We start from the raw sequence: 23,658 nt of genomic DNA on the forward strand, positions 1-23,658 counted from the left end.
AATATCAACTTACAAAGAATAATGTTGTCTATTTACTGCATTATCGCCTTTGAAGCAAACCTCTGAGAATAAATACCCTTTCACTAATCAGGCAGTCACTTTGATAAAATCAAGCAGAACAAGGATGCTGATAGGAACTCGCCTCATTTGCATATGGGCTAGGGCTTCTGGGAGCCATGAGAATTAGGAGTTGAAGGTTTTGCAGATCGAGATTGCTAAAGGGCTGGGCATTTGCACAGACCTCTCCATGCCTGATTGGTGCCGAAGGTTAGTTGCAAGTGGTCCCCTGCTCAGCCTACCTTACACAGGGCCATGCCCAGTTAGGCCCCTCAGGGCTAGGCCCGGCAGGTCTAAGCCCGGCGTTCGTCAGGCGAAGTGCCTGGACCCCTGCTCATCATACCTCAGAATCTGGTCTAGCTATTGCAGACATGGGGAATGGTGCTTATATCCCATTGACAGCGCCCACAAGCTGCATACTAATAGCCAATGATGTGTGAATGCGGTCAGGGTAGCAGACATATAGAACAATTGGGTGGGTTCGCTTCCGAACTGGATGCACAGGAGCAGGAGAGAATGGCTGTTGGCGATGTATGCAACTTGCTCTGCGTGAACACATCTACCGACCCCTTCCCCTACACACACGGGCACATAGCCATTGGAGCTATGCAGAGCTAATCAGAAAGATTGGTAATCATTAGAACATGAAAGATATGTGTTCATTTTTTATTAAACTTGTGGACTCCCGCAGAAACGGAGGGACTCACATCTCTAATTGAGGCTTGCTTACCTCTATACAAATGTGTTTGCTGGCTGTCTTTCTTCAACTGGTATGTGCGGTTGTGTCTGTCTTTGTCTTTCAACACGCCTGCCACGTTTACATTATCAAAGAGATGATTGTATGGAGATGGGGAACACCCCTCCGTTGCATTGTGAACTTGAACAGTCTTTTCACCAAAGCAGCTACATGCGACATTGCAAGGTTTTTGTCAGTCTTTGCCTGAAAACATTAGGCCTTCCTCTCGAACTCTATTTCACTCCTTCTGTGGAAGACTTCAATTATGAGGATGCATCCCGTCATAAAAGGTTCTCTGTAGATGGTGCAACTCTGGCTTCTCTTCCCCGTGCTTTTTGAAAATAATCCGCCCGAGGCCCTGATGAGGGTTGAACTCATGACCCCTGGTTTACGAGACCAGTGCTCTGCCACTGAGCTACAAGGCCACCTGCTAGTTGCTCACAGCCAACAACAGAAAGTGCAAAGAAACCATTGGTTTTACCTAGGTAGATCTCCAGGTATATGAATTTCTGGTTGTGTAAAAATGGCTGTATATCTCTGCATGTGTTCAGTACGTCATCATACATCTGATTTGCGAAAGCGTGTGTGCTTATGTTGGTGATACATTGTCGGTATGCGTTTGAGTATGTACTTTTACGGGTATGTATGTATTGAGTAGGATGCTGAACAGGTTCATGAGTTTAGATAGCAGGTCAGAATGATGGCAAAAGGAACATGTAAAAGGCAGACAACTAAAAGAAAAAAGAATTTGGGATGTAAGCTTGGGAATTTACTAACTGCGCTGATTTTGGCTCCTATAATAGTAAAGAATGGAAACCTACGAGGAAAGTCTTTGACTAATTTCATTCTCCGCCTGCACCAATGAACTTATTTTTACATCTCTATTTCCATATCTGTACTCATTCCTGTCTTTCACAGGGAGGTTGAAAGATTTTGGTCAATGTTTAAATGCAGACTATAAAGAAAAAATACGACAAAGGTGGGCTTCGAACCCACGCGTGCAGAGCACAATGGACTAGCAGTCCATCGCCTTAACCACTCGGCCACCTCTTCTGTTTGGGAACGGTGCTCGAGTCCCATGCTTAAAGAAGTGATAAAACAATGGTGGTGCAAAGTCAGTGAAAAATAGATCATGTTTGTCATAGTAGAAACAAGATCGTTGACTCGTTCTTCCTTACCCGGCCATTGATAGATAAACACATCAAGTTGAAGTTCAGAAAAATATAACAAGAGCTCCTGGAGGGTTCACAACACTAATCCAGAGGAAGGTGCTTGAGCTTCCGTATGGGACACCATTAGTAGTAAAACCAGCATAATGCAAGCTCCAGTTTCCCAGTGTTTGGCATCATTCAACGTTTCCAGCCAAGATCAAAGTTCAGATGCTGCTGCTTCCTGTGATGTCATTGAATTTAAATAGTGAGTGATGGCAATAACCCTTTTCCAATTAAATTTTGCCACATCAACGTCCCTGAAAATAGAGAAAGGCGTGCAACCCAGAACCGCTGTACTGTTCAATAGAGTAAGGACTTCACCGTGATCATCTGCATCTGTCATCACAAGATTATCAAGGTTTTTTTCTTGAAGAAATTAGGTCCAGAAAGCCGACCTTCCCCACAGACTATTCAGACACCTTGCGATTGTGGCTTTGTTATAGGCCCGAATCCATTGGTAAAAGGTTGCAAAGGTACAATGTGCAATATCAGTTCCTATTCAACAATGTTCAAGAAAATTACCATTTGGAGGCCCTGATGAGGATCAAACTCACGACCCCTGGTTTAAAAGACCAGTGCTCTGCCACTGAGCTACAGAGCCCGTCGGGTTATGATGCATTACAGCAACACAACGAGCACACAACATGATGTTTACTGGGTAGAAATATTTGAAGGGTGTGTGAGAATGTATGTATATGATTGTGATTTGACCTGTTTTTTTCTGGGCGATTTTTTGAGGAGCAGCTAATTTGTGCGTATTCCGCGCAATTTTAGGGTGACTAATGAGGAGATGTGATGCGTGAAAGTTGAAAAAAACATGTACATGGCAGCAGAGAGACAATATGGATATTACCTTTGCTTTTTTAAATTTCTATCCGGATTCTGGCTCAAAGGGTAGTCAAGCACAGCAGATTGCATTCCTGCCAGTAAGACGACAACCTTGTTTGTGTCCTTCTTAATCAACTAACATGCATATTTTCACTTTTGTCTGTATGTTATTTGAAAGCCAATGGCAATGGTGCTTAGAGCAATGCAGATGTTTAAAAAAGATTTCAAAAGTTAAAATCGACGAAGGTGGGATTCGAACCCACGCGTGTACAGCAGATTAGCAGTCCATCGCCTTAACCACCCGGCCACCTCGTCTACAGAGATTATGTTAGGCATTCAAGTCTTTACAGGTAATAACACAAACATCTTCAAAATAGAACCACAATGCGTTCCTTGTTGAGGTACATCCAGCCGTTTGCAGGAAAACTGCCTCACTTGCTGTTGAGAAAAATTCATCAAAGTCCTGGGGTGTTTATAGGCATCGCCAAGATGACATTGGGAGGTGTTTCAATTGACACGTGTTGAATATGAGGAAGAGCATCATGCTGGCTCCAGTGGCACTGCCTGCAGCATGACAAAAATGTAGAAGGGACATTTGACTGCACCATTGGCTGAACATCAGTGGCAAAGTGTATATCAGGCTAAAAGGTAAGCTCCAGTGGCACAATATGGGCACTACAAGGCACCCATAATTTGGTGTCAGCTAAAAAGACAATGCCAGAGCTTGTGGGTGCTTTTGTACACTTGTGTGTGTGTTTGTGGGTGTAGTTTCATGTCGAAAACCAAAACACAACAGCTCCAGTGGTGCAATCGGTTAGCGCGCCGTACTTATACAGCAGTACATGCAGTGAGCAATGCCGAGGTTGTGAGTTCAAGCCTCACCTGGAGCAACTTTGGAACTTTTTACTAATTCACCTCAAAACTGAATTATTGAACCAATAAATGTTCTGGACATTTTTTGGTTCACCTCAAGGTTTCCTTGATTGTCAGTTAATGTTGTATGACAGCTCCTCTGCCTTTTAGACATGGAATACTCATTGCAAGTTATTTATGGGGTGTTTGCGCTTTAAATACAGCTACGGAGGGTTTTTGAAAATAGAACAGTAAATAAAAAATGTCAACTGTTATTATACTCCATTTTCTGCTGAGCACCACTTACGGAAGACATTTGTAAAGGTAGAAAAAGGGTTACTGGAGTAGGATCCAGGAGACAATATCAACTTACAAAGAATAATGTTGTCTATTTACTGCATTATCGCCTTTGAAGCAAACCTCTGAGAATAAATACCCTTTCACTAATCAGGCAGTCACTTTGATAAAATCAAGCAGAACAAGGATGCTGATAGGAACTCGCCTCATTTGCATATGGGCTAGGGCTTCTGGGAGCCATGAGAATTAGGAGTTGAAGGTTTTGCAGATCGAGATTGCTAAAGGGCTGGGCGTTTGCACAGACCTCTCCATGCCTGATTGGTGCCAAAGGTTAGTTGCAAGTGGTCCCCTGCTCACCCTACCTTACACAGGGCCATGCCCAGTTAGGCCCCTCAGGGCTAGGCCAGGCAGGTCTAAGCCCGGCGTTCGTCAGGCGAAGTTCCTGGACCCCTGCTCATCATACCTCAGAATCTGGTCTAGCTATTGCAGACATGGGGAATGGTACTTATATCCCATTGACAGCGCCCACAAGCTGCATACTAATAGCCAATGATGTGTGAATGCGGTCAGGGTAGCAGACATATAGAACAATTGGGTGGGTTCGCTTCCGAACTGGATGCACAGGAGCAGGAGAGAATGGCTGTTGGCGATGTATGCAACTTGCTCTGCGTGAACACATCTACCGACCCCTTCCCCTACACACACGGGCACATACACACACACACACACACATAGCCATTGGAGCTATGCAGAGCTAATCAGAAAGATTGGTAATCATTAGAACATGAAAGATATGTGTTCATTTTTTATTAAACTTGTGGACTCCCGCAGAAACGGAGGGACTCACATCTCTAATTGAGGCTTGCTTACCTCTATACAAATGTGTTTGCTGGCTGTCTTTCTTCAACTGGTATGTGCGGTTGTGTCTGTCTTTGTCTTTCAACACGCCTGCCACGTTTACATTATCAAAGAGATGATTGTATGGAGATGGGGAACACCCCTCCGTTGCATTGTGAACTTGAACAGTCTTTTCACCAAAGCAGCTACATGCGACATTGCAAGGTTTTTGTCAGTCTTTGCCTGAAAACATTAGGCCTTCCTCTCGAACTCTATTCACTCCTTCTGTGGAAGACTTCAATTATGAGGATGCATCCCGTCATAAAAGGTTCTCTGTAGATGGTGCAACTCTGGCTTCTCTTCCCGGTGCTTTTTGAAAATAATCCGCCCGAGGCCCTGATGAGGTTTGAACTCATGACCCCTGGTTTACGGAACCAGTGCTCTGCCACTGAGCTACAAGGCCACCTGCTGCTTGCTCACAGCCAACAACAGAAAGTGCAAAGAAACCATTGGTTTTACCTAGGTAGATCTCCAGGTATATGAATTTCTGGTTGTGTAAAAATGGCTGTATATCTCTGCATGTGTTCAGTACGTCATCATACATCTGATTTGCAAAAGCGTGTGTGCTTATGTTGGTGATATATTGTCGGTATGCGTTTGAGTATGTACTTTTACGGGTATGTATGTATTGAGTAGGATGCTGAACAGGTTCATGAGTTTAGATAGCAGGTCAGAATGATGGCAAAAGGAACATGTAAAAGGCAGACAACTAAAAGAAAAAAGAATTTGGGATGTAAGCTTGGGAATTTACTAACTGCGCTGATTTTGGCTCCTATAATAGTAAAGAATGGAAACCTACGAGGAAAGTCTTTGACTAATTTCATTCTCCGCCTGCACCAATGAACTTATTTTTACATCTCTATTTCCATATCTGTACTCATTCCTGTCTTTCACAGGGAGGTTGAAAGACTTTGGTCAATGTTTAAATGCAGACTATAAAGAAAAAATACGACAAAGGTGGGCTTCAAACCCACGCGTGCAGAGCACAATGGATTAGCAGTCCATCGCCTTAACCACTCGGCCACCTCGTCTGTTTGGGAACTGTGCCCGAGTCCCATGCTTAAAGAAGAGATAAAACAATGGTGGTGCAAAGTCAGTGAAAAATAGATCATGTTTGTCATAGTAGAAACAAGATCGTTGACTCGTTCTTCCTTTCCGGGCCATTGATAGATAAACACATCAAGTTGAAGTTCAGAAAAATATAACAAGAGCTCCTGCAGGGTTCACAACACTAATCCAGAGGAAGGTGCTTGAGCTTCCGTATGGCACACCATTGGTAGTAAAACCAGCATAATGCAAGCTCCAGTTTCCCAGTGTTTGGCATCATTCAACGTTTCCAGCCAAGATCAAAGTTCAGATGCTGCTGCTTCCTGTGATGTCATTGAATTTAAATAGTGAGTGATGGCAATAACCCTTTTCCAATTAAATTTTGCCACATCAACGTCCCTGAAAATAGAGAAAGGCGTGCAACCCAGAACCGCTGTACTGTTCAATAGAGTAAGGGCTTCACCGTGATCATCTGCATCTGTCATCACAAGATTATCAAGGTGTTTTTCTTGAAGAAATTAGGTCCAGAAAGCCGACCTTCCCCACAGACTATTCAGACACCTTGCGCTTGTGGCTTTGTTATAGGCCCGAATCCATTGGTAAAAGGTTGCACAGGTACAATGTGCAATATCAGTTCCTATTCAACAATGTTCAAGAAAATTACCATTTGGAGGCCCTGATGAGGATCGAACTCACGACCCCTGGAGACCAGTGCTCTGCCACTGAGCTACAGAGCCCCTCAGGTTATGATGCATAACAGCAACACAACGAGCTCACAACATGATGTTTACTGGGTAGAAATATTTGAAGGGTGTGTGAGAATGTAGGTATATGATTGTGATTTGACCTGTTTTTTTCTGGGCGATTTTTTGAGGAGCAGCTAATTTGTGCGTATTCCGCGCAATTTTAGGGTGACTAATGAGGAGATGTGATGCGTGAAAGTTGAAAAAAACATGTACATGGCAGCAGAGAGACAATATGGATATTACCTTTGCTTTTTTAAATTTCTATCCGGATTCTGGCTCAAAGGGTAGTCAAGCACAGCAGATTGCATTCCTGCCAGTAACACGACGACCTTGTTTGTGTCCTTCTTAATCAACTAACATGCATATTTTCACTTTTGTCTGTATGTTCTTTGAAAGCCAATGGCAATGGTGCTTAGCGCAATGCAGATGTTTAAAAAAGATTTCAAAAGTTAAAATCGACAAAGGTGGGATTCGAACCCACACGTGTACAGCAGATTAGCAGTCCATCGCCTTAACCACTCGGCCACCTCGTCTACAGGGATTATGTTAGGCATTCAAGTCTTTACAGGTAATAACACAAACATCTTCAAAATAGAACCACAATGCGTTCCTTGTTGAGGTACATCCAGCCGTTTGCAGGAAAACTGCCTCACTTGCTGTTGAGAAAAATTCATCAAAGTCCTGGGGTGTTTATAGGCATCGCCAAGATGACATTGGGAGGTGTTTCAATTGACACGTGTTGAATATGAGGAAGAGCATCATGCTGGCTCCAGTGGCACTGCCTGCAGCATGACAAAAATGTAGAAGGGACATTTGACTGCACCATTGGCTGAACATCAGTGGCAAAGTGTATATCAGGCTAAAAGGTAAGCTCCAGTGGCACAATATGGGCACTACAAGGCACCCATAATTTGGTGTCAGCTAAAAAGACAATGCCAGAGCTTGTGGGTGCTTTTGTACACTTGTGTGTGTTTTTGTGGGTGTAGTTTCATGTCGAAAATCAAAACACAACAGCTCCAGTGGTGCAATTGGTTAGCGTGCGGTACTTATTCAGCAGTACATGCAGTGAGCAATGCTGAGGTTGTGAGTTCAAGCCTCACCTGGAGCAACTTTGGAACTTTTTACTAATTCACCTCAAAACTGAATTATTGAAGCAATAAATGTTCTGGACTTGTTTTGGTTCACCTCAAGGTTTCCTTGATTGTCAGTTAATGTTGTATGACAGCTCCTCTGCCTTTTAGACATGGAATACTCATTGCAAGTTATTTATGGGGTGCTTGCGCTTTAAATACAGCTACGGAGGGTTTTTGAAAATAGAACAGAAAATAAAAAATGTCAACTGTTATTATACTCCATTTTCTGCTGAGCACCACTTACGGAAGACATTTGTAAAGGTAGAAAAAGGGTTACTGGAGTAGGATCCAGGAGACAATATCAACTTACAAAGAATAATGTTGTCTATTTACTGCATTATCGCCTTTGAAGCAAACCTCTGAGAATAAATACCCTTTCACTAATCAGGCAGTCACTTTGATAAAATCAAGCAGAACAAGGATGCTGATAGGAACTCGCCTCATTTGCATATGGGCTAGGGCTTCTGGGAGCCATGAGAATTAGGAGTTGAAGGTTTTGCAGATCGAGATTGCTAAAGGGCTGGGCATTTGCACAGACCTCTCCATGCCTGATTGGTGCCGAAGGTTAGTTGCAAGTGGTCCCCTGCTCAGCCTACCTTACACAGGGCCATGCCCAGTTAGGCCCCTCAGGGCTAGGCCCGGCAGGTCTAAGCCCGGCGTTCGTCAGGCGAAGTGCCTGGACCCCTGCTCATCATACCTCAGAATCTGGTCTAGCTATTGCAGACATGGGGAATGGTGCTTATATCCCATTGACAGCGCCCACAAGCTGCATACTAATAGCCAATGATGTGTGAATGCGGTCAGGGTAGCAGACATATAGAACAATTGGGTGGGTTCGCTTCCGAACTGGATGCACAGGAGCAGGAGAGAATGGCTGTTGGCGATGTATGCAACTTGCTCTGCGTGAACACATCTACCGACCCCTTCCCCTACACACACGGGCACATACACACACACACACACATAGCCATTGGAGCTATGCAGAGCTAATCAGAAAGATTGGTAATCATTAGAACATGAAAGATATGTGTTCATTTTTTATTAAACTTGAGAACGCAGAAACGGAGGGACTCACATCTCTAATTGAGGCTTGCTTACCTCTATACAAATGTGTTTGCTGGCTGTCTTTCTTCAACTGGTATGTGCGGTTGTGTCTGTCTTTGTCTTTCAACACGCCTGGCACGTTTACATTATCAAAGAGATGATTGTATGGAGATGGGGAACACCCCTCCGTTGCATTGTGAACTTGAACAGTCTTTTCACCAAAGCAGCTACATGCGACATTGCAAGGTTTTTGTCAGCCTTTGCCTGAAAACATTAGGCCTTCCTCTCGAACTCTATTCACTCCTTCTGTGGAAGACTTCAATTATGAGGATGCATCCCGTCATAAAAGGTTCTCTGTAGATGGTGCAACTCTGGCTTCTCTTCCCCGTGCTTTTTGAAAATAATCCGCCCGAGGCCCTGATGAGGTTTGAACTCATGACCCCTGGTTTACGAGACCAGTGCTCTGCCACTGAGCTACAAGGCCACCTGCTGCTTGCTCACAGCCAACAACAGAAAGTGCAAAGAAACCATTGGTTTTACCTAGGTAGATCTCCAGGTATATGAATTTCTGGTTGTGTAAAAATGGCTGTATATCTCTGCATGTGTTCAGTACGTCATCATACATCTGATTTGCGAAAGCGTGTGCGCTTATGTTGGTGATACATTGTCGGTATGCGTTTGAGTATGTACTTTTACGGGTATGTATGTATTGAGTAGGATGCTGAACAGGTTCATGAGTTTAGATAGCAGGTCAGAATGATGGCAAAAGGAACATGTAAAAGGCAGACAACTAAAAGAAAAAAGAATTTGGGATGTAAGCTTGGGAATTTACTAACTGCGCTGATTTTGGCTCCTATAATGGTAAAGAATGGAAATCTACGAGGAAAGTCTTTGACTAATTTCATTCTCCGCCTGCACCAATGAACTTATTTTTACATCTCTATTTCCATATCTGTACTCATTCCTGTCTTTCACAGGGAGGTTGAAAGATTTTGGTCAATGTTTAAATGCAGACTATAAAGAAAAAATACGACAAAGGTGGGCTTCGAACCCACGTGTGCAGAGCACAATGGATTAGCAGTCCATCGCCTTAACCACTCGGCCACCTCTTCTGTTTGGGAACGATGCTCGAGTCCCATGCTTAAAGAAGAGATAAAACAATGGTGGTGCAAAGTCAGTGAAAAATAGATCATGTTTGTCATAGTAGAAACAAGATCGTTGACTCGTTCTTCCTTACCCGGCCATTGATAGATAAACACATCAAGTTGAAGTTCAGAAAAATATAACAAGAGCTCCTGGAGGGTTCACAACACTAATCCAGAGGAAGGTGCTTGAGCTTCCGTATGGGACACCATTAGTAGTAAAACCAGCATAATGCAAGCTCCAGTTTCCCAGTGTTTGGCATCATTCAACGTTTCCAGCCAAGATCAAAGTTCAGATGCTGCTGCTTCCTGTGATGTCATTGAATTTAAATAGTGAGTGATGGCAATAACCCTTTTCCAATTAAATTTTGCCACATCAACGTCCCTGAAAATAGAGAAAGGCGTGCAACCCAGAACCGCTGTACTGTTCAATAGAGTAAGGACTTCACCGTGATCATCTGCATCTGTCATCACAAGATTATCAAGGTTTTTTTCTTGAAGAAATTAGGTCCAGAAAGCCGACCTTCCCCACAGACTATTCAGACACCTTGCGCTTGTGGCTTTGTTATAGGCCCGAATCCATTGGTAAAAGGTTGCACAGGTACAATGTGCAATATCAGTTCCTATTCAACAATGTTCAAGAAAATTACCATTTGGAGGCGCTGATGAGGATCGAACTCACGACCCCTGGTTTACAAGACCAGTGCTCTGCCACTGAGCTACAGTGCCCCTTAGGTTAACATGCATTACAGCAACACAACGAGCACACAACATGATGTTTACTGGGTAGAAATATTTGAAGGGTGTGTGAGAATGTATGTATATGATTGTGATTTGACCTGTTTTTTTCTGGCCGATTTTTTGAGGAGCAGCTAATTTGTGCGTATTCCGCGCAATTTTAGGGTGACTAATGAGGAGATGTGATGCGTGAAAGTTGAAAAAAACATGTACATGGCAGCAGAGAGACAATATGGATATTACCTTTGCTTTTTTAAATATCTATCCGGATTCTGGCTCAAAGGGTAGTCAAGCACAGCAGATTGCATTCCTGCCAGTAAGACGACAACCTTGTTTGTGTCCTTCTTAATCAACTAACATGCATATTTTCACTTTTGTCTGTATGTTCTTTGAAAGCCAATGGCAATGGTGCTTAGAGCAATGCAGATGTTTAAAAAAGATTTCAAAAGTTAAAATCGACGAAGGTGGGATTCGAACCCACGCGTGTACAGCAGATTAGCAGTCCATCGCCTTAACCACCCGGCCACCTCGTCTACAGAGATTATGTTAGGCATTCAAGTCTTTACAGGTAATAACACAAAGATCTTCAAAATAGAACCACAATGCGTTCCTTGTTGAGGTACATCCAGCCGTTTGCAGGAAAACTGCCTCACTTGCTGTTGAGAAAAATTCATCAAAGTCCTGGGGTGTTTATAGGCATCGCCAAGATGACATTGGGAGGTGTTTCAATTGACACGTGTTGAATATGAGGAAGAGCATCATGCTGGCTCCAGTGGCACTGCCTGCAGCATGACAAAAATGTAGAAGGGACATTTGACTGCACCATTGGCTGAACATCAGTGGCAAAGTGTATATCAGGCTAAAAGGTAAGCTCCAGTGGCACAATATGGGCACTACAAGGCACCCATAATTTGGTGTCAGCTAAAAAGACAATGCCAGAGCTTGTGGGTGCTTTTGTACACTTGTGTGTGTGTTTGTGGGTGTAGTTTCATGTCGAAAACCAAAACACAACAGCTCCAGTGGTGCAATCGGTTAGCGCGCCGTACTTATACAGCAGTACATGCAGTGAGCAATGCCGAGGTTGTGAGTTCAAGCCTCACCTGGAGCAACTTTGGAACTTTTTACTAATTCACCTCAAAACTGAATTATTGAAGCAATAAATGTTCTGGACATTTTTTGGTTCACCTCAAGGTTTCCTTGATTGTCAGTTAATGTTGTATGACAGCTCCTCTGCCTTTTAGACATGGAATACTCATTGCAAGTTATTTATGGGGTGTTTGCGCTTAAAATACAGCTACGGAGGGTTTTTGAAAATAGAACAGAAAATAAAAAATGTCAACTGTTATTATACTCCATTTTCTGCTGAGCACCACTTACGGAAGACATTTGTAAAGGTAGAAAAAGGGTTACTGGAGTAGGATCCAGGAGACAATATCAACTTACAAAGAATAATGTTGTCTATTTACTGCATTATCGCCTTTGAAGCAAACCTCTGAGAATAAATACCCTTTCACTAATCAGGCAGTCACTTTGATAAAATCAAGCAGAACAAGGATGCTGATAGGAACTCGCCTCATTTGCATATGGGCTAGGGCTTCTGGGAGCCATGAGAATTAGGAGTTGAAGGTTTTGCAGATCGAGATTGCTAAAGGGCTGGGCATTTGCACATACCTCTCCATGCCTGATTGGTGCCGAAGGTTAGTTGCAAGTGGTCCCCTGCTCAGCCTACCTTACACAGGGCCATGCCCAGTTAGGCCCCTCAGGGCTAGGCCCAGCAGAGCTAAGCCCGGCGTTTGTCAGGCGAAGTGGAAGTGCCTGGACCCCTGCTCATCATACCGCAGAATCTGGTCTAGCTATTGCAGACATGGGGAATGGTGCTTATAACCCATTGACAGCGCCCACAAGCTGCATACTAATAGCCAATGATGTGTGAATGCGGTCAGGGTAGCAGACATATAGAACAATTGGGTGGGTTCGCTTCCGAACTGGATGCACAGGAGCAGGAGAGAATGGCTGTTGGCGATGTATGCAACTTGCTCTGCGTGAACACATCTACCGACCCCTTCCCCTACACACACGGGCACATACACACACACACACACACATAGCCATTGGAGCTATGCAGAGCTAATCAGAAAGATTGGTAATCATTAGAACATGAAAGATATGTGTTCATTTTTTATTAAACTTGTGGACTCCCGCAGAAACGGAGGGACTCACATCTCTAATTGAGGCTTGCTTACCTCTATACAAATGTGTTTGCTGGCTGTCTTTCTTCAACTGGTATGTGCGGTTGTGTCTGTCTTTGTCTTTCAACACGCCTGGCACGTTTACATTATCAAAGAGATGATTGTATGGAGATGGGGAACACCCCTCCTTTGCATTGTGAACTTGAACAGTCTTTTCACCAAAGCCGCTACATGCGACATTGCAAGGTTTTTGTCGGTCTTTGCCTGAAAACATTAGGCCTTCCTCTCGAACTCTATTCACTCCTTCTGTGGAAGACTTCAATTATGAGGATGCATCCCGTCATAAAAGGTTCTCTGTAGATGGTGCAACTCTGGCTTCTCTTTCACGTGCTTTTTGAAAATAATCTGCCCGAGGCTCTGATGAGGTTTGAACTCATGACCGCTGGTTTACGAGACCAGTGCTCTGCCATTGAGCTACAAGCCCACCTGCTGCTTATTCACAGCCAACAACAGAAAGTGCAAAGAAACCATTGGTTTTACCTAGGTAGATCTCCAGGTATATGAATTTCTGGTTGTGTAAAAATGGCTGTATATCTCTGCATGTGTTCAGTACGTCATCATACATCTGATTTGCGAAAGCGTGTGTGCTTATGTTGGTGATACATTGTCGGTATGCGTTTGAGTATGTACTTTTACGGGTATGTATGTATTGAGTAGGATGCTGAACAGGTTCATGAGTTTAGATAGCAGGTCAGAATGATGGCAAAAGGAACATGTAAAAGGCAGACAACTAAAAGAAAAAAGAATTTGGGATGTAAGCATGGGAATTTACTAACTGCGCTGATTTTGGCTCCTATAATAGTAAAGAATGGAAACCTACGAGGAAAGTCTTTGACTAATTTCATTCTCCGCCTGCACCAATGAACTTATTTTTACATCTCTATTTCCATATCTGTACTCATTCCTGTCTTTCACAGGGAGGTTGAAAGACTTTGGTCAATGTTTAAATGCAGACTATAAAGAAAAAATACGACGAAGGTGGGATTCGAACCCACGCGAGCAGAGCACAATGGATTAGCAGTCCATCGAGAGCACAAAGGATTAGCAGTCCATCGCCTTAACCACTCGGCCACCTCGTCTGTTTGGGAAGGTGCTCGAGTCCCATGCTTAAAGGCATACTCTAGTAAAAAATTCTATTGTCCCTATGGGTCGGCCATGTTTTTTTAAGGCTAAGTGGCTCGATTTTAGAAAACTTTCCTATGGACCTTACCCGAGTTTTCTCTCATTAAACGCACGCGAAAACAAGCACCTGGGAGCCGCCATTTTCTGATAATCCTATCTTTTCCCCGATCGCCCTGGCTGACCTGCTTTTGCGGCACTAAATCCATTCCCCCGCCCCTGAGCCTGTCATCCGCAGACTCGTACCGCCCATTTCCCAACGCCAAAGCACGTCTCGTGTCAACATTCGCTGCGCTTCAGCTAATGACGTGTCGCCATGGAAATGGCAGGACGCCTCTTTCCTCAATAAGTATAAACAGACCGTTTCACAACGCACAGCAGCAGATTTTCGATTCCATTCCTCTCTCTGTGTTACTTTGAGTATTCTGTGACTCGTTTCTGTGCTCTGGTCAGCTACCTTCGCCGCTTGTAGCCCGTGTGAACACCTGTACCATCTCGGTAAATTATTTTACTCTGTTTACCACACAATGGCTACAATAATGCCCTACATGTACAAGCCTGAGTATACCGAGGAGGAACTACTGGAAAGGGAAGCACGAGAAAACGATGGGGATTCGGACGGCAGTTGGGAGGACGATTCAACAGATGAAGAGCCTGGGCCTAGTCGCATGGACGGCGTCTCCACCTGGTGCACATGCAATCGGTGCGAGCTAATGCCAACCGAGGACGAGAACTGCTGCTGCCAAGAAAACTCGGGATGCCTGGCCTACATTTCGGAAGGCGAGCCACGCCCGCAATGCATCACCGAGCTGCCAGACTTCAGGGCAGCCTGCCTCACACGGGCAGTGTTGAGAATCTTGATGGTGCTTATGCACGAACTTCGAGCAACTGTTCGTCCTCGTAATCCGAGTAACGAGTAAGTATACTCTGCTTGTCATGCCACTCCTATTTCATGTTCTTCTACTATATCCAAAATTACATCTACATATCATTGTAACGCATGTAAGGCGTTGAATAGTGTGCATTGTCTAGATAGCATTTGTCCCTGTAAAATGCCATTAGTTACAAGAATTGTCATTGACAACAAACGTTTATTAAACTTATGTGGGTCATTTAAAAACAGTTTGTTTCATTCCTTTTCACAGGTGGTACAGGCTGGTGGCCTATCGTTCCTTTACATGGTGGCTTCACGGGAGGCTTGGACACCGCGTTCGAAGAGTGATACCCGCCTGTGCCGTTCGTGCCATTAGAGACACGTTCCCGAGTGACAGCGGTCAGTACAGGGGATTTTCTCTCGCTGTGCTGCAACCTGACCTGTATAACATTTAAAGTCTTCTAATTTTTTTTTGTGTCATGAAAATAAGATACAAAATAAAACACCACATTTATTTTAACAACGTTTGTCTCGATTTTTTAAATGAATCGCATATATCTATACTATCAATTACCATTGGATTATACAGGCCTTAGGGTCTTGGCCACTATAATACACCGGTTGAAGTGTGGGTCTGTGCTCAAAAGAATCTCCGGTATATGGCATTTGTTATTGATAAGCAACGATATACTATGATTGATATAAAGGCGATATACTGTATATTGATATAAAGGCGGTTCGCGCCGGTGGATGCTCGCTGGCATGGGGGGCTGTCCGGGGCGCGAAAGGCCAAGGTGCCAAACTACATGTCCACTTCAAAAGGTGTCCCACACCAAGGGACCATCGGTCACATGGCCTACTCAGACCCCGTGTCTCCAGCCAGTCCTCCCCTTGAAGCAGGCCGCCCCCCTGCAATCCACATAAGTGTGTCTCCATTCAGCAGTCTTCCTGTGCCTTATCTGCACGCCCCAGGCCCATCCATCCCACCCCCCTGTATCAAAGGCGGTTCATGCCGGTGGATGCTCGCTGGCATGGGGGGCTGTCCATGGCGCGAAAGGCCAAGGTGCCAAACTACATGTACACTTCAAAAGGTGTCCCACGCCAAGAGACCATCGGTCACATGGCCTCCTCAGACCCCGTGTCTCCAGCCAAACCTCCCCTTGAAGCAGGCCGCCCCACTGCAATCCACATAAGTGTGTCTCCATTCAGCAGTCTTCCTGTGCCTTATCTGCATGCCCCAGGCCCAACCATCCCACCCCCTGTATCAAAGGCGGTTCGCGCTGGTGGATGCTCGCTGGCATGGGGGGCTGTCCGGGGCGCGAAAGGCCAAGCTGCCAAACTACATGTACACTTCAAAAGGTGTCCCACGCCAAGAGGCCATCGGTCACATGGCCTCCTCAGACCCCGTGTCTCCAGCCAAGCCTACCCTTGAAGCAGGCCGCCCCCCTAAGACCACGACATACATACGTCATTCATTCACAAACACACCCCTGTTCCAAATACTGTTCCAAATACTTTATAAACCACTTGATATGTCTCATGAGAACATCTTTGTGCTTTGCAAGTGAACTCCAGAACGTGTTACCTGGCAACCACTGAGATCTACGCTAATCTGGTCGTCGTCGTGCTATCCGTGAACTTCTGTGACCGCTTAGAGCAAACCCATCAGTGTGCTACCTGTGGCCACCCACATATTCTCCTGCAACATACTGCTCTGCTTGCTGAATCCGACTGTTTGTTGGTCAAGGTAAGGCCATGTATCCTAGTCATATTTCGCAGATTTTTAAATTTCTATCTATTTGCGAGTAGAGTACTCAATAGTGCTATGTTTATTGGTCTCATCGCTATTGACTAGATTTTCCATTGCTATGCTATCAATAGATCTATTTATTTTCATCTGTGTCTATTGTCATCGAATTGCATCCTTCGGGGGTCCAGTCTATAATGTAAGCATGTTTCCTTCTCGTGCAATACAGAACAGCCAAGGGATGAGTCACATGTTCAGATTTTAGTCACATCATTTATACATTTCTGCAATTTATGCAAATACTTAGCTGCACATAATGAACTGGTACAGTTCCTGCCACCAAAACAAACCTTGCATTGATCATTGTATGATTCATTTACTTTTGTATCAAATCTTTATTCTTGAAGATTGTATAATAATGTTGATATTTACTTTTCAGATTTATCAACAATGCCTGCCTGTTCGATTAGCGGTTGCCCTTCGAAGACCCATGCGAAATCTGAAGGAACTACAATGCATGTATTCCCGAAAACTGTTGATCGAATAAGAGAATGGGTCAGACATTGCGGATATCCACTGGATGAGCTGGAAAGTGGAGTCCAACAAGTCTTAGAGGACAAGAGGGGCGGTCAATACCGCATCTGCAGCCGGCACTTTTCCTTGGACATGTACACAACTTCTTGGGTAACAAAGAAGAATAAACGGCGAACTACACGGAAATTGCTCGAAAACGCTATTCCCACTCTATTCGTCCACATTCCGCCACCGGTGAGTCAAGTGTCCGGATTTAGCTTTAGGCCTTGCGGTAGTGTGTAGTCGAATGGACTAATAGATATTGTAGGTGTTCTATCCCTTGTAATAATTTCGATATTGATATGAGTGTATAGTTTTTTGAATAATGACATTTACCAATATATTCTTTTTCGATTTCATAACCCACAAACGCAATGTATATATATGGGAACAGGGAACTGTGCTGTATTGAGCATTTTTCAAGTATTCTGTCGGCTTACGTGGCTATTTTTTATATTGGCATTTCACTATCAATCATTAATTGACCTTTACAACTTCTTGACTATCCCTTGAATCTGAAGCAAGAACATTCTACATCCTTGACGTGGTCGCAGTTATCAACCACTTCTAGCGCGTATCAGGTAATCTTACTAGGCTAATCCGCTACATACTTGTTTTATACATGTCAAGTAATAGTTTTATTCTATCGTGTAATTATTTTACCGAATGTTTGGTTACTGCTTTCCAATTAATATACACCTTAGTTATCGTCCACTGGTGTTTGTTTTCAGTTATAATTAGTGTTATCCATACTAATGCAAGTACTGTCTTTTAGGGAGATGCTGAAGCGTCCGCCACATCTACAATGTTTCTAGATGTTCCTCACCAGCAGGAGGTATGGATACTGACAGCTCCATCGAGCGTCATCATCAGAGCCGGAATTCTTGTCGTTTGATTGTTCTACACAATGTTTCATTCGTGGTTAGCCGTTGATATGTACCTGTGCTGTCGACCCCAGGTGTATGTTATGTTTTCACAATTGTAATCCTCACTAATGCAAGTACTATGTTTCAGGCAGTTGATGGAGCGTCAACCCCTACACTTGATGCAGAGCCTGACATTCAAGTATACGAATCGGCGCAACAGCTTTCGGAAGTGCGCACTACATTTGCAACATCCATAGATATTCTTCAGCAGCACGAGGTATGTATACTGACAGCTCCATCGAGCGTCATCATCAGAGCCGGAATTCCTGTCGTTTGATTGTTCTACACAATGTTTCATTCGTGGTTAGCCGTTGATATGTACCTGTGCTGTCGACCCCAGGTGTATGTTATGTTTTCACAATTGTAATCCTCACTAATGCAAGTACTATGTTTCAGGCAGTTGATGGAGCGTCAACCCCTACACTTGATGCAGAGCCTGACATTCAAGTATACGAATCGGCGCAACAGCTTTCGGAAGTGCGCACTACATTTGCAACATCCATAGATATTCTTCAGCAGCACGAGGTATGGATACTGACAGCTCCATCGAGCGTCATCATCAGAGCCGGAATTCCTGTCGTTTGATTGTTCTACACAATGTTTCATTCGTGGTTAGCCGTTGATATGTACCTGTGCTGTCGACCCCAGGTGTATGTTATGTTTTCACAATTGTAATCCTCACTAATGCAAGTACTATGTTTCAGGCAGTTGATGGAGCGTCAACCCCTACACTTGATGCAGAGCCTGACATTCAAGTATACGAATCGGCGCAACAGCTTTCGGAAGTGCGCACTACATTTGCAACATCCATAGATATTCTTCAGCAGCACGAGGTATGGATACTGACAGCTCCATCATGCGTGATCATATAACGTGATTCCATTTGCTATACTTTCTTCCCTATTAACACAAGTGCTGTGTTTCAGGGAGACGACGAAGCTTCCACGCCAATCACAACATCTCATTTAGATGATGCAGATGTAAAGGAATCGTTGAAATAAGTCGATGAAATGTGATCATATTTGGATTTTCCTTGATTCTTTTGGACAATGCATCTTTCGCGGTTATCTCTTTATATGTACCTGTGCGTTCGACCCCAAGTGTGTGTTGTGTTTCCAATATTGAAAAGCATACTAATGCAAGTACTGTGTTTCAGGGAGACGACGAAGCTTCCACCCCAATCACAACATCTCATTTAGATGATGCAGATGTAAAGGAATCGTTCAAATAAGTCGATGAAATGTGATCATATTTGGATTTTCCTTGATTCTTTTGGACAATGCATCTTTCGCGGTTATCTCTTTATATGTACCTGTGCGTTCGACCCCAAGTGTGTGTTGTGTTTCCAATATTGAAAAGCATACTAATGCAAGTACTGTGTTTCAGGGAGACGACGGAGCTTCCACCACAATCACAACATCTCATTGAGATGATGCAGATGTAAAGGAATCGTTGAAATAAGTCGATGAAATGTGATCATATTTTGATTTTCCTTGATTCTTTTGGACAATGCATCTTTCGTGGTTATCTCTTTATATGTACCTGTGCCGTCGACCCCAAGTGTGTGTTGTGTTTCCAATATTGAAAAGCACACTAATCCAAGTACTGTGTTTCAGGGAGATGCGGATGCCTCCTCTCCAATACAACCATTCATGGCAGTCCATGCAGAGCCAGAGGTATGGATACTAACAATTCCATCAAAATAGATCATCACTGGTCGAATACTTGTCGTTTGATTGTTGCACAAAATGTTTAAATCGTATTTGGCTATTGAGATGTACCTGTGTGTTCGTCCTCACGTGTTTTATGCAAACAATATTTTGATACATAGTAATTAAAGTACTATGTTTTAGGGAGACGATGGAGCCTCATTCCATGCTGGCTATGCGGATACAGAAAATATAGTCCTTGCAGCGCAAGAGGAAGGGAGGACATGCGGAAACGAATCGGAGCTACAGCGTGCAGATGTTGAAGGTCGAGTCAAAAAAGTTGCAAAGAAAAAAAACCAAAAAAAGGTTAGTTACAAACAGTTAATAACTTTAAAAAAAAAATTGTGGTGGGGACTATTTTATGTTTTTTTCCAGTCAATTCTACTACACTCCATCTTGTGTTTAAACTGAACATCCCTTTTCCAATCTCTCCTCCAGTTACCCGTGGGCGTCAGAACTATACACACACAGACAGTGAAGCGAATGAGAGATGTGGCTTGCCAGACCATGTACACTATGGAGGAACTATTAATTGAGGCGAGGCGTGTTCAGGCTCGAGATGCGCATGTCCAATGGCCAGAACATGAATTAGCTCTGTTTGGAGACTACAGCAAAGTTGCATTGGACCATAGCTACTGTGCGACCGGACCACAACAAGAAGATGTTATTGAATGTATTGGAGATAGCTCTGAAGTAGTTGCAGATCAATTTACACAATCTACACCAGCCACAAAATTGCCACCAAAAAACATGGCGACATTGTTGTTTTCTCCCATCAATGTTGAATTAGCAGATGTTGAAATGAGAGAGAATGAACCAGCCGCAGCATCCATAGACGCAACAATACTTGATAGCAGCGATATTACTTTCCAATGTGTTGACATCTCCACAACGTCAAAGGCCGAAACAACGTTGACGCAGGATGACAGTCTAATGAAAGAGAGCAAATACATTGTATTCGACAGTTGCTTGATGGAAATTATAAGTATGCTGAAATGTGTGCATTCCGTTAGAGGGAAAGTATGTGGGAAGCCATTGATTAATGTGACTCGTAAAATGAAAGGCAGTAACGTCAAAATAAATTCCGCCTGTAGATTAAATCATAGGTTCTCATGGTCTGCACAACCAATGCTGGGGAAAATGCCAGCAGGCAATTTACTGTGTGCAGCTGCTTTACTTTTTAGTGGCTCCAGTTTTAGAAAGTTAGAGGCTTTCTTTCAGTTTGTGGGACTCCATTTCATTTCTAGTGCGCTGTACTACACATACCAACGTGATTATCTGTTTCCGGCCATTAGTGATGCTTGGAGAATTGAACAATTGTCTCTAGCAAGTAAATTCGAAGGCAAACGATTCAGGCTAGCCGGCGATGGACAGTGCGATAGCCCTGGATTTTCTGCCAAGTACTGCACCTACCACTTTCAGGACATGGATAGTAAGAAAATTGTGAGTTCGGAGGTCGTGCAGGTAACACAATGTACATCCTCAGTGGCCATGGAGAAACTAGGATTTATAAAATCAGTGGAAGATTTACAATCGAGGGGGATGCACATCGACCTCATAGCCACGGATAGACACGTTTCAATTGCCAAGACAATGAGAGAGCAGTTCCCACATATTAAACATCAATTTGACGTATGGCATCTTGCTAAATCAATCAATAAGAAAATCTCGGCTGCAGGAAAAAAAAAAGGTTTTGAAAGTATTTTTCAGTGGTCACATTCTATCACCAACCATCTTTGGTGGAGCTCAAAAACTTGCGAGGGGTCAGTGGAAATACTACTTGAAAAATGGCGGTCACTGATGCACCACTGTACCAACGTTCACCGCTGGACAGCAAATGAACATTTCCACCAATGTGAACATGGCCCTTTGTCCCCAGAGGAGGCACGGAAGAAGAAGTGGTTGATTCCATCATCACCGACACACAAAGCCATTGAGAAGATTGTTTTCGACAAAACTCTATCAAGAGATTTGAGAGGACTGACAGAATTCTGTCACACAGGAGATTTGGAGGTGTTCCACAATATGTGCCTAAAGTACAGGCCAAAGAGCTTGCATTTTAGCTTTCGGGGCATGAAACATCACACTCTACTAGCGGTCTTGGCCCATAACAGCAATGTCAGACGTGAACAATCTAGGACTAGGGGTAAAGTAAGGATGCCTCGCTACACCAAGGTGTTTTCAAAACAAAGTAAGCAATGGGTGATCAAACCAGTCTATGATGAAATGCAGTTCGACTTTGTGAAAGGCCTTATTGTTGCTGTGTTAGAGAAGCACAGATATGGAATTTTGGATGTTTCTGTACAGAGCAGTGATCCATTGCCACCAAACATTGCGACTGTGCCATGCCCACCCGATGCACAGCTGATTGTAAAGTACAAATCGCGGTTTAAATAATTGCAATAGGATTGTATTTTTGTAAATAAATGTTATTGTACAGTGTACCAGTAAACCTAACCCCCAACTTCACCATCATGGGTGGCGAAGAAGCTGGGTGTCATCTTTGAATCCTCTATATTCACCTCACATATGTGTATGTATATATTTTTCTCATGTCTCATCTCATGTAAATGTAAATGCTGCGCACTGTAAACGAAGGGGAGGCTTGCGTATTGCAAAAAATAAAACAAACAAACAAACAATAAATCTCACTTTTAACTCAACTCCTGTGGTACTTTATACTTTCCCTGACCTTCCGCAAAAAATTAAATGTCTCAATTTGGGCTGCAAAGCTCACAGACAACGGGGACAAAATTGGGGCACTTAGAACGCGCCAGCCAAGCAGGCTGTGGCATTTGGGAGAGAAGTCAGTTCGCATTTGCACATTGAGGCGCACTACATAGACGGGTTCTAAACTTCAAGTTCTCATAGATGCCTATACTACGTGATGTTGCAAATAAAGAATGCGAAGGACAGTGCACAGATGAGGCCCACAAGTCGCACTGGAAGTATAAGGGTCTATTGTTTTTTGACCTTGAGACAGGGACCATGCAGAAAGAACTACATTTGAAGGGAGTGCGCAATAACGTAAGAGACGATAAGGCAGAAAATTCAGAAACTAGACCGAGTTTCAGTTTTAGGTCCGTATACGAAAAATCACGGTCCGTTTTACAGACTGCATTACGAAGAGACACAATGGAAATTTCAAATATAATGTAAGTAAATCTTTACACGCTTTTATACCGGAATGAAGATTTAATGAATGGATGCATGAATAAATGAATGAATGAAGACTGTAAAAGATGTTAAAACTGTTCGTAGTGGGCACATGGGCATGCAGGTTCACTGGTCTCACCGATCTCGCTCCTTGGCCCAGCCACTTTTCCCTGCACTACGGGACTGTCTCTGTATCCTTCAGCCCCTTGTCCCGGCATTTACCTTGCACTTGCCACCAGCTGGCCCTATTATTTAATTTGTATTCAACTATCCTTGTACAGCCCATCCCCATGCGCGATCAGAAAGACACCTGGCCTAGTAGGATCGTTGTCTGTCTGCCCTTGTTCCCCACCTGCCTCGTCACGCCTAGAAACACTTGAGTATTCGCGCGTTACAAATGCCATATCATATATCATATCATTCCTCATGCATGTAGACTGTCGTTTATCATTGTGTGTTGCCCTCGATTTATCTGGTTACTTTTCGCATTTATGTTAGAGAAGAACATACTCCATTGAACTACCCTTGCAAGCAAATAGTTTCTGATCGGCCGTAATAAATGAAATGAGTAATATTA

General features: G+C 43.6%; 14 non-coding genes across 14 annotated transcripts; 2 read left to right on the top strand and 12 right to left on the bottom strand.

The window, feature by feature from the left end:
• Positions 1 to 1,146: 1,146 nt before the first annotated feature.
• Positions 1,147 to 1,218, bottom strand: TRNAT-CGU (transfer RNA threonine (anticodon CGU)). The gene has a single exon. It is a non-coding gene; the product is annotated as a tRNA-Thr (tRNA).
• A 546-nt stretch (positions 1,219 to 1,764) lies between these two features.
• Positions 1,765 to 1,846, bottom strand: TRNAS-GCU (transfer RNA serine (anticodon GCU)). The gene has a single exon. It is a non-coding gene; the product is annotated as a tRNA-Ser (tRNA).
• A 1,224-nt stretch (positions 1,847 to 3,070) lies between these two features.
• On the bottom strand, positions 3,071 to 3,147 carry TRNAS-GCU (transfer RNA serine (anticodon GCU)). The gene has a single exon. It is a non-coding gene; the product is annotated as a tRNA-Ser (tRNA).
• A 480-nt stretch (positions 3,148 to 3,627) lies between these two features.
• On the top strand, positions 3,628 to 3,722 carry TRNAI-UAU (transfer RNA isoleucine (anticodon UAU)). The gene is made up of 2 exons: positions 3,628 to 3,665; positions 3,687 to 3,722. It is a non-coding gene; the product is annotated as a tRNA-Ile (tRNA).
• Positions 3,723 to 5,209: 1,487 nt separating this feature from the next.
• On the bottom strand, positions 5,210 to 5,281 carry TRNAT-CGU (transfer RNA threonine (anticodon CGU)). The gene has a single exon. It is a non-coding gene; the product is annotated as a tRNA-Thr (tRNA).
• Positions 5,282 to 5,827: 546 nt separating this feature from the next.
• On the bottom strand, positions 5,828 to 5,909 carry TRNAS-GCU (transfer RNA serine (anticodon GCU)). The gene has a single exon. It is a non-coding gene; the product is annotated as a tRNA-Ser (tRNA).
• A 1,218-nt stretch (positions 5,910 to 7,127) lies between these two features.
• TRNAS-GCU (transfer RNA serine (anticodon GCU)) lies at positions 7,128 to 7,204 on the bottom strand. The gene has a single exon. It is a non-coding gene; the product is annotated as a tRNA-Ser (tRNA).
• A 2,056-nt stretch (positions 7,205 to 9,260) lies between these two features.
• On the bottom strand, positions 9,261 to 9,332 carry TRNAT-CGU (transfer RNA threonine (anticodon CGU)). Its single transcript has one exon. It is a non-coding gene; the product is annotated as a tRNA-Thr (tRNA).
• A 546-nt stretch (positions 9,333 to 9,878) lies between these two features.
• Positions 9,879 to 9,960, bottom strand: TRNAS-GCU (transfer RNA serine (anticodon GCU)). The gene has a single exon. It is a non-coding gene; the product is annotated as a tRNA-Ser (tRNA).
• A 687-nt stretch (positions 9,961 to 10,647) lies between these two features.
• TRNAT-UGU (transfer RNA threonine (anticodon UGU)) lies at positions 10,648 to 10,719 on the bottom strand. The gene has a single exon. It is a non-coding gene; the product is annotated as a tRNA-Thr (tRNA).
• A 465-nt stretch (positions 10,720 to 11,184) lies between these two features.
• On the bottom strand, positions 11,185 to 11,261 carry TRNAS-GCU (transfer RNA serine (anticodon GCU)). Its single transcript has one exon. It is a non-coding gene; the product is annotated as a tRNA-Ser (tRNA).
• A 480-nt stretch (positions 11,262 to 11,741) lies between these two features.
• TRNAI-UAU (transfer RNA isoleucine (anticodon UAU)) lies at positions 11,742 to 11,836 on the top strand. The gene is made up of 2 exons: positions 11,742 to 11,779; positions 11,801 to 11,836. It is a non-coding gene; the product is annotated as a tRNA-Ile (tRNA).
• A 1,493-nt stretch (positions 11,837 to 13,329) lies between these two features.
• On the bottom strand, positions 13,330 to 13,400 carry TRNAT-CGU (transfer RNA threonine (anticodon CGU)). Its single transcript has one exon. It is a non-coding gene; the product is annotated as a tRNA-Thr (tRNA).
• A 547-nt stretch (positions 13,401 to 13,947) lies between these two features.
• Positions 13,948 to 14,056, bottom strand: TRNAS-GCU (transfer RNA serine (anticodon GCU)). Its single transcript has 2 exons — positions 14,020 to 14,056; positions 13,948 to 13,992 (listed from the first exon to the last, which is right to left on the bottom strand). It is a non-coding gene; the product is annotated as a tRNA-Ser (tRNA).
• Positions 14,057 to 23,658: the final 9,602 nt, after the last annotated feature.

The sequence above is a fragment of the Ambystoma mexicanum genome, unplaced genomic scaffold, assembly GCF_040938575.1.
Source record: "Ambystoma mexicanum isolate Mex_15411 unplaced genomic scaffold, UKY_AmexF1_1 Mex_scaf46, whole genome shotgun sequence".
Classification (NCBI taxonomy): Eukaryota; Metazoa; Chordata; class Amphibia; order Caudata; family Ambystomatidae; genus Ambystoma; species Ambystoma mexicanum.